We start from the raw sequence: 10,365 nt of genomic DNA, 5'->3' as shown, positions 1-10,365 counted from the left end.
CATTGCTGCCTTCTTCAAAACATTTCAGGAAACTCATGCTCTTTGATGATGATCTCTAGCTCATTAAGAATAAAACTTTTAGTTTGACATGGATGATGCATATGACAGGCTTTCATACAGAGAAATGGTACAGCAGGTCTCGCCTTATACAATGAAGAAAGCTAAAAATGATGGATTAATTCCAAGATTACTGAATTGTTAGTGATCATATTCTGAAGTCTAATTATTATTTTTAAGCCTTTGCAAAGACAGATTAAAATAAAGATATATGTGACTTTTTAGAAAGCAGCTAAAGCTGCGGCCTTTTTTTTTTTTTTTGAAACTAATGCACATACTCATACAAATTGTAGACAGGAAAAAAAAAAGCCATTGCACAATTATGCATGAATGCCTACTACTTCTGCATCTCAATATATCTCCTTTCCACCTTTCCTCCAGACACTGGAACTGCTTTTTTGGAACATGGTTTTATTAAAAGAGTGCAGTAAGACATAGCAAAGTTTGTAGTGACACAGGCTTCATTCTTGGTTCTGCTACTGATCTGCTTTGAGATTGAGTAATTTTCTCCTCACTATGTGTCTAATTTTCTTCCTATTTTTGATTTCCTATACATGGATTGTGATCTATCTGTCTATCATCACCTATGATCTCTTGACTGTCTCTCACATGGCTTTTTGCACAGCAGGAACCTCATCTTGCTGAGAACTTGAGCTGTTACTGCGGACATGAGCGCACAAATTCAATTTCTCTTTCTTCTTGTTCTTGTCAAATATAAAGACAGTCCTTCAGAGAGTCATGGGCAGTCATGACCTTCAACTCCTTCTTTTTCATACTCCATAATTAAGCAAAGGGAATCATTCTTCTGTAGGTCCTTTGCAAACATGAATATGGCATGTAAATCAAGGAACAAGATCTGTGCTTAACGTTCTTGATAATCTAGACTGAGTGTTCCCCTCATCTCGCATGATTTAAGCGTATGACTCCTTGAGCATGCTGTTGAGAGGACCAGTACAAGGTCTGTGCCTCCACAGTAACAAAATCCCTTGTAACAACACAGCAGCATAATGAGAGGAAAGCAGCAGTTAATGAAGTGCTAGGATGCATTGCCATTTCAAGATGCTTTCCCTGTCCTGCTACTGAAGATAAGTGCCCACATACCAGCTGCCTCAGGTCACTGTCTGCATATTAGTGCAAATGACAAAGGAATTAAGTTTTGCATTAGTATGCAGAGTTATGAACACATACATTGGCAAATTTTTGCAGCCCATCTTCGATGAACATCCTAGTAAGCCACTGTTGTCAACTTCACGCTTGCATTATCATGATATACTGCTAACACAAAAGGTTCTGCACGAGAAATAAACCCGAAGCCAAAGCTGCTTTTATACTCTATGTTTACCAGACGCCAGCTGTGGAGTGGACTAGTCATGGACTAGTCTTAGGTAAGTCTTCGCTCTTCTCTGATAAATTCCTCTCCACAGTCTGATAAACAGCCAGATTTTGCTGCTTCTTAAATCACCTGGTGTTTTGCCACTAGTTTTTAATGACATCAGAAACAGGCCCAACCCAGGAATACTATTTATCATCGACATTAATATAAAAATAAAGTATTTCTGTTTGAACACTTCAGAATGTACTGTAAGTAACCACGATAATATGATTTCACTTAATGGTTTAGACTACTTTCTGGAAACAGCACTAGAGATTAAAGCAGGCAAAAAGTGAAACTAAATTTGTCTTATTCTGAGGAAGCCCAAAAGGGAAGCAGGAACACTCTGGCTTCTTATCACGCTTATCACAATGGGCGCCACTTAAAAATGTACATTTAACAGATGATTAAATTAACTTAATTATTCAGTATGAAAACATTTTAGCGCTATAAGACCAGGACTCAACAAAACCAAACAAATACTGCTGGATCTCCAGTGCAGAATCAAAAGAAGCATAATAAAAGTTGTTTAACTTATAAATATTTGGGAACCTGCAGTGCTGGGAAGTAGCTTTCAAACTTCTGTAATTCCAGTGTTATGGTAATCACAGCTAAAAACACCTGCTGCAGGCACTGACGCTGAAGAGACTAAGAAACAAAAAATAAGACTAACCGAATGAGCAAATTCTGGGAGAACAGAACCTTGTTCTGTAAGGGACTTCTGAAGTCCCTTAAAAATACCAGCTCGCTCATTCTTGATTTCTCCAAGTTGTGACACAAGCTGCACATAAGCTCCTCAAAAGCTATATACTTACACTGAGAAAATTGAATGGTTGTACAAAGTTCCAGGCTCTATAAAGTACTTCGGGAACCAAGGCCTTTTACTTGGCAGAAGTAGGCAGAAGTGTCACAGATGTCTCTGCCCTGCCGAGCCACATGCCGGACCGATCGGCATGAACTACATTGCAGGGAGTTACAGTACTGTTGTTCACAGCTGTCTGCTGCAAGCTAAGCCGAGATCTTGAACTTCACCACCTGCCAATAGCCAATGCTCCTCAGTCAGCAGCAACCTGGCTAACACTTGAACCAGTAGCAGAAAAGTGCAACTTTTAAGAACCAGCTGACATCAAATATCCTAATTCATGATATCCTGTGGCAGGGGCAGCTTGCAAAAGCTGTGTTGGACTTCAACCGTTACAGCTGTTTGTAATAAAAAAAGCTAAGTCCTGAAAGTTCACATCCATTTTTCTTTAGTTTTATAAAGGATATACGTTAACCATTCTGACAAATGTAGGTTCTTCCCTGTTTCTAAACCTTTTTTTGTACACCAGTATTAATCACCACGGCGTCACTCTCAGAAGAAAGCCCACTGTTTTCCTATGCCTGAAATGCCTGCAGCAAGTGGGGAATACATAATGTGCAATGTTTAACAATGGTACATGAGGGTCTGAGGTCTCAAGATCACTCCCCAGTGTTTCGTCTAAGCAATAACACTTCATGCAAAAGCATGCAGTATAGCCCCTTGCGTGCCCATCTGCTAAATGCTCATTGCCATGCACTGATGACTGAATGGAAATATATTATGAAACTGAAGGGACACCTCAAGGTTATTAGGCCTAAAAATGGACCTACCTTGACATTTTCCCCATATTGAAGGCCTTACCTTAAAGAGGGACATTCACACTGAAGCAAACTTGAAAAGAGAGAACATTTATACAAAAAGAAATTTACTTGGCCTGTAATTTCCTAAGTTCCTTTTGGTGTTACTGAATGATACTGCATTTTACAGGGCTTCTTCCCCACAGCGTAAAGGCAAAGTCATAATTCTGCACATATGACGATACAATCCACTGTCACAAAAAATAGAGGCGTGCCAAAAAACCCCACCAAAACAGTATTATGACTTCCCAACACCAGGTTAAAAATCCCTTGTTAAAAAGTAAAAAAAAAATAAAAAAATCTTTGCCTGTTAGCAGTCATGTATGAAAACAAATCTGAGATTATAAAACTTATGTTTTAGGCTAATATATTTGAAAGTTTTCTCCAGAAATGCGGTCCCTCTTTAAGGATTCCAGCCATATTTCACAGTAAGCAGACAGTTGCTGCAGCGATTTAAACACACACCTTTCTAATTGAACACATTTTCAGGAGCCATTCAGTGAAGCACCTACCCTTAGGCAGGTGCAGCCTGTGCAAACAGGCCAGCTGCACGCTCCGTAGGTGCTGATTTGTATTTACTATTTATTACCCAGTTTCCAAACACTGTGGGCATCCAGCTTGTCATAAGTCATCGACAAAGTGCTGCCAGAATTTTGCCAGTTTTCACTCATTTAAGGGAGGGGGAAAATTCCCAGTTGCACACTGACTCCAGTTGTAACCCACAATCATTGGCTAGGGCTAGAATTTTGTATTTGGGAATGATTTTATTTCAAACCTTTGCTGCAGCGCAAAACTGGAAGAGGACACATTGCTGGCATCCTTAAGTCAAGACTTAACAAGGGAGTTTAGGTTCACAAGGAAACTGCATACAATGTGGCTCAGATAGTGATAACTAAGGGGGGAGGGGCATCGATAACGGTTTATGATTATCTTAATAGTTACAGGAGCTGAGAGAGAGGTGCAAATTACCATAGGAAATTTGAGACTGAGGATCAAGATGAAATCTGCTAACACTGAGGTCTGGTATAGCATAGAACACTCTTCCAAGGGAAGTGCTACGCGATCAGTTAATTTAAAAGCCAGGCTGATCTTGAGCATTTTGTTTCTAACACTTCTCAGTCATATTTCTTTGCTGTCGCAGAACTTTGCATTAAGCATCCTGAGATTACCGCAAAGTGGAAACTGAGGCATGAAAAGGTTAGGTGATGAACCCTGGACCACACCATGAGTTTTTAGAAAATCTGGTAGAAGAACTTCTGTATCTTGCAATTCTTGGGTCTCTGGTTTTAGCTGCTAGACCAACTCTCTACCCCTGAGAAGCCAAAACTGAAGAAGGAACATACAAATATTCAGAAAACATTCTTGGTCATTTAACAGTAGGAATGGAAGAGGCTGCAAAACGACGGGAGTCACATTTGATGAACTAAATGGGCTGGTGGCAGCTGCTGCTGTTGCTCTGTACTCCAAGACACAATCCTGCAATAGGCTATTTTGTTCATGTTGTTTCTAATGCTCTTGAAGTAAGCAAGCTTTTAAACTGGAAAACCAAGAAATTATGAATGCATAGAGAAAATTAAAACAATGCATTGTTCTGTGAAAGCTGCACGTCCACAGTAAATCATCAAAATGCAATTATTTTAAGTTCATCTCCATAAAGCCACACTATGAATGCATTGCCACAGGCACTGATAAAGCCATTAGCGATGAAACTTTGGCTTAATTGCTGAAAAGAAATGCATATGGCAAACATCTGTTTTACCAGGCTTTGTGCTACCCTCTGGCTCAGAGTTCTTCAGCTTTTTCATGTTGAGGACACCTTAGTCAAAGTCTCAAATTTTCCCAACCCTACATTTATAGCAGGGTGGATGAAAATGAGAAGTCTGTCTGTTTGCATGCACATGTTTCAAGGGTTGACAGTGAAAAGGGAGCCTGAAAGGATAGGAGTGTGCCTGTGGTAAGACTGTTCTTGCTGCGCAGTGCCTAACAGCTTCCTTCAATGGCGGTGGTGAAACACTGGAACAGGTTGCCCAGAGAGGTGGCAGATGCCCCATCCTTGGAAAGATTCAAGCTCAGGTTGGATGGGACTCTGAGGAACCTGATACAGTTGAAGATGTCCCTAGCCATTGCAGGGCAGGAGGGGTTGGACTAGATGAAGGTCTCTTCCAACCCAAACTATTCTATGATTCTATGAAAATGATGCTCTTATGAGCCTAGCACTGGCTTCAGCCAAATGAACCACAAATTTTGGGCAGTGATGTTCCTCCATCCCTGGCAAGTGGGACTGGGATATCCTGTATCTTTACGCCACTTGTGCACACCTCTCTGAGCTTCACTGGCTGATGTTAGTGGCATGTCAGCAGGCCACAAGTTCACCCGTGAAAGCCTGCAGCTGGCCAGCTGTGCTCTCAAAAATGGCACAAAGAATTTCTTCCAGAGAATCTAATAAGATATGGAGAAAATTGAGGAAAAAGCAGAATATGACAAAATATACCTTTGCTTCACTGCTTCAAATATAAGCTTTGCCAGTAAATAACGACTTGGACAATATAAATTTCATCAATACACATTCAAGGTGAAGCAGCGATCTGCTTCGATCACTGTTTTTAATGCATATCTTACTATGGGATACACAGAATCATCCCATCATGCACTAAGCAAGATCTACCACACCACCATATCAATGACTTTGGTAAGAAATTAACCTACCACACCCTGGTTTTCATTTGTATTATGGCAAATGTGCTTTGAAGATGGAAATAACCAATTCAAGCAAGCCAGGAGCATAACCATGGAAACAAAGAAAGATGGAGAGCAGAGAAACATTGAATATTATATCAAGGCCTTTGTGCTTCTTGGGCGATAAATTATATGTTGCAAACCACAGCCTGGTGTTATGGCTACTGATCAGGGAAATTTCATTCTCCAAATGGAATAAAATTCCAGGAATAATAAATGAGATAAAATATTTCAACATAGGAATAAAGTGCCTCAAAGGGATTTCTGTCTCACAACAGTTGCTCTGGAGAAAAGATATTGGTCTGCATTAAAACTGTACTTATTTTGTGCATATGCAATTTCATATTCATGTTTGCATTAAAAGCAGCAGGGAAGAATAACATTATTCAGACAATTTCAAGACAGTCTGTGAAACTCTAAGAATTAGGTTTTAAGAACAGAGGAAATGATCTTCAAGGGACACTGTCAATGTCACTAGAGCTTAGATGTAACAAATATCCTCTTCATAGCTGTTCAAAAGCTTGCTTGATTTCTAATGTACATGCCCCAAAGCTATTACTTTTCTATGGTAGCTTAACATTTATAAAAGCCTTATGTGGGAGAAACCCTCAGTATAGTAAACCATAGTGTGTATATGTTTATATAATTAATTTTGCCACTGAAAAGCCTCACAATTCTTGATTTATGAGAGGAAGGGCTGGTAGACAATATGCATCATAGGCCTGGGCCCCAGTGCATTTTCACCCCTTCATATTCTCTATTCCAAGTGATTAAAGCTGGAGGAGCAGCCAAAGATACTTCACAGAAGGTTTCAGGGCCACCAAATCTGCTTCCATTGTCTCTACCTAGCACAACCTGGTGTGGCATTTCTGTCACTGCTTAGCAATCTAAAACTCAGCCATTTGTGTGAGTGCCCTGCCCAGGGCATTCTTGCAAGCTTTCAGAAAACTTAGTCAGTTTTTCAAGGACCTTTTGGGCTTCAGTAATTTTCATTCCAAGGCTGCAAACAATTAGGAAAGAAATTTCAGCTTCCAAAACATCATTAGAATAATTAAATCGTGTACAAACTAGAAAGGCATTAATGGTATGTTTCTGGTATAGTAAGGAATATGTTTGCATACATTCGCAGCATGAATGAGATTAAAAAAAAAACAAACTTCAGAAGTCTGGCTAATAAATAGCTATGCAATGTTTTTTCCAAGTCCAGTTGAAAAATTCAGTCTTAAGGTTGGCAGAGCTGAACTATGGAGAAGCACAGGCCTTACAGTACCCTGTAATATAGCTCCTCAGAAAATATAATATGGCAGAGAAAGCATAAAAGGTACGAGAAAAGGAAGACGGCTGTGCTAACCAAAGAACTCACGCGTTTTTGGGATCAGCGGAGTAGTGAGGCAGAACTGAAGCAAGGTTTATTTCCACACTAGCACCTCCGTGACATCCCTTGGCAGATTATTCCATTGTCTGATGGGACCTCAGTGTTTGACCATTTTCCCTAATGTCTTCACTTGTTTAGTGTCAGCATTTTATATTGCCCAGAGCTCATTCAAATAGGTTTTTTGAAAGCGTGTATGATACAGTAATGATTAAATTTCCCCCCTTAGTCATCTTAATGGTTGGTCAGAAAATAGATTAATACCTGTGTAAATATATGCATTCTTGCATGAGGCAAATTTTGTATGTGCATGCAAAACTCAATTTGAATGCACAAATGACTATATATGCATTGTATTCTTCTTCCCCTACACATATGTACACTCACATATCACATGCAAGAATGTCTATTTTCTGACTAAAAATCTGGCCTCTCTTCTCATAGCTATTTTCACAGATCTAGACTCTCCTGAACGTAATATTAAAAAGATTTTTTTTTTTTTAATCCCCTTTTAACAAGTCACTTGAAAGATGTTAAAAACCAGAAAACTTTCCAAACATAGGCATTAGTTAAGTTTTTTCCAGTTATTCCATACCCATGGAACAGTTACGCTTGTTAATCTGAATCAATGAATCTCAATGCTACACCCACAACTGAATTTAAAATCTAGATAGAGAGTTCCTCTTTAAAGTAGACTATTTCATTACTGTTCACCTTCTTCCCTCTTTCCTGTATTTTTCAAAGTGAGTACAATCTCTTCTAGCTTGGCAAGTATCCAAAAATCACCTTTTCAGCATTTGAAATTTACTGCCCTAGATTCCTTTACCATTTTTGAAATTGCATAATTAATAATTAGATTTTATTTGTATGATCATTCTCTCCAGCTTAGATTTATATCACAGTTTACTTTCAAACTAATAAATCATTCAATTTGAAGAGCACAAGTAAAAATTCCAGTATGATGTTGCTCAAAAATTTCTACACAATAACAAAATCCAAACGATCGCAAAATTTATACAGCTGGTACAAACCAGCTGATGGATCATAAACATAATGTAAATATATAAGGTATACCCTTTCTAAGTGTAGAAAAGTTATCAGTAAAAGTTGATAGGACCAGGTCACTGGGGAAGATATCTTAGAGAGAGCAGATTGAGACCATGAAAATCATAGCGATGCCTGTAACACAAACTACATTTTATCTGAATTCACCACCATAAAAAAAGAGTTCAGAAAAAAGTAGGCATACAGAACTACTGGACTGCAGGAATCAAATTTGGTAGAATAAAGAAAGTTGGCATATACAATATGGAAAGTAGTAGTATGAAAATCCGACATTATAGAAGCAGCCTAAAGAAAAATGAGAAAAGGTGTAAATAAAGATGTATAAAATCACTGTAACAATTACTAAAGAGCAAGCAGCTGTCTTGAAAATTATACAAAGGACCACTCTGAAATAATCTGAAATCACTACTAAAACTGAAATATCCAACCAAAATACCATTAAAGGAAGCAGAAAGGGAGAAAACAAAAAAAACAACAGGAATGAATAAAATAGGAATGGTTTTACAATACAACAGCAGTGAAATAATTACCAGAAAGAGAAAGAAGCTGCACTGAGAAGGTAGAAAGTATTTATATCAGCAAAGAATACAAATGTATGACACACAAGATCCCTCCTGACTTTCAAGAAGGACCGCCACAGCAGGTATACTTACAAAAATAACAAAGGCCTCGTAAATATACCTATTGTTAAAGGGACTGTGCATCTTCATCATGAAGGAAAACAGCTAATAAAGAGACTAGATGTGAGGTATCTGGGACTTACTAGATGCAGGCATAAAGTCAAAATTATTTTGGAATTGTGCATCCTGATTTGATAACTGTGTTATCAAAACATTGATGAATAGCGAGCAAAGCAACAAAAATTACTGTGAGATGAAAGGCCAAATTCTTACGAAAAAGGGAGAAGAGCTACACACACACAACTCAGCTAAACACCGACTAAGACCGCCTGCAATTACCCAAGAGCTGACTGCAAAGCAGTCAGTTACAGTATTAAATAGGCTTCAGATAGATACTAATAGGGTTAATTTGGGGTTTACACTTCCTGCATCAGTGCAGAGATTTGTCAGCCAGCTCAGGCACTAGGTGCAACCTGGCCACACCTTCAGAGCAGAGCTGGAGCTGGGGTGCCCAGCTGACTGGACCCTTTCCAGGCGAGGGGCTGGCTCAGGCATCCCTCTGCCTGTAGCTATCACATTACAAGGTTTCCATTCTCCAAGAAGTACGTTAAGAAAAACTTCCCCATATGATAATGCTGTATCTTACTATTACTCCTAGAAAGACATTCACAAGGGCTAACTTTCACCTGCAGTTGTTGATCCCTTTGGGCTCTTTCTGCGTAACTACAGAGAGAGAGAAAGAGACTTCTGCAAGAGTGGACTCAGAGGAGCTACCTCAGGCTCCTGTTCTGGACAGACAGCCCTGCTTTCACTGCCTATGCAAGGAACTTGAGGATATGCATTTCACCGGACTAAAATTAAATGCATTAAATGCAACAGACAGGAATTCTGCAATGACTGAGGGGACTTTTTCACCTCTAAATTTAAGCTAAGACTCAGTGTTGAGGTTTTGGGTTGGTTTTTTTTAATACCTTTGTAAACCATCTAAAGAAAAAAACAAACAAGTACCTTGATCATATTTACAGGCAAATCAAACATTGTAACTAGGAATGTGCAAAGTCAAAAAATGCATATCAGTCTCAAAGGATTTATCATAAAATTACTCTTTTGTACTGTTCAAGCACAAAATTTACTGCACACATTCTCAGCTGACATTTTGTGAACTGTAAATATTTTATAAGTAAAGTATTTTCACTTGGCTTTTGTAGTTTTTGCATGTGGGGCTGCTACATGTTTTTGTTATTTTAAAATAGAAATACTTGATTATTACCTAGGAAAATGTTAAGTACATTGGTTTTTCTAATCATGATGTAAATTTCTTTCCCCCAGGAAGTTGTTTTTTCAAGTATCTTCAGTTAAAATATTATTAATCAGAAATCCTTTCCTCTGTCTTTCACTACAAAATCCAGTGGCCATCAGCAACGCAGGACTGGAGCAGAGTTCACACAAAAAGTACAGACAGCATATACCCAAATGAAATAATC

General features: G+C 38.7%; 1 protein-coding gene across 1 annotated transcript in view; it reads right to left on the bottom strand.

Annotated features, from left to right (window-relative positions):
* PRKCE (protein kinase C epsilon) overlaps positions 1-10,365 on the bottom strand; it is a 296,989-nt gene that overhangs the window by 11,144 nt on the left and 275,480 nt on the right. The window lies entirely within an intron of this gene.

This window comes from Egretta garzetta, unplaced genomic scaffold, assembly GCF_000687185.1.
Source record: "Egretta garzetta isolate BGI_Z169 unplaced genomic scaffold, ASM68718v1 scaffold123, whole genome shotgun sequence".
Taxonomy (NCBI): Eukaryota; Metazoa; Chordata; class Aves; order Pelecaniformes; family Ardeidae; genus Egretta; species Egretta garzetta.
The sequence above is the reverse complement of the archived record's forward strand: the minus strand, read 5'-3'. Positions and strand labels throughout refer to the sequence as shown.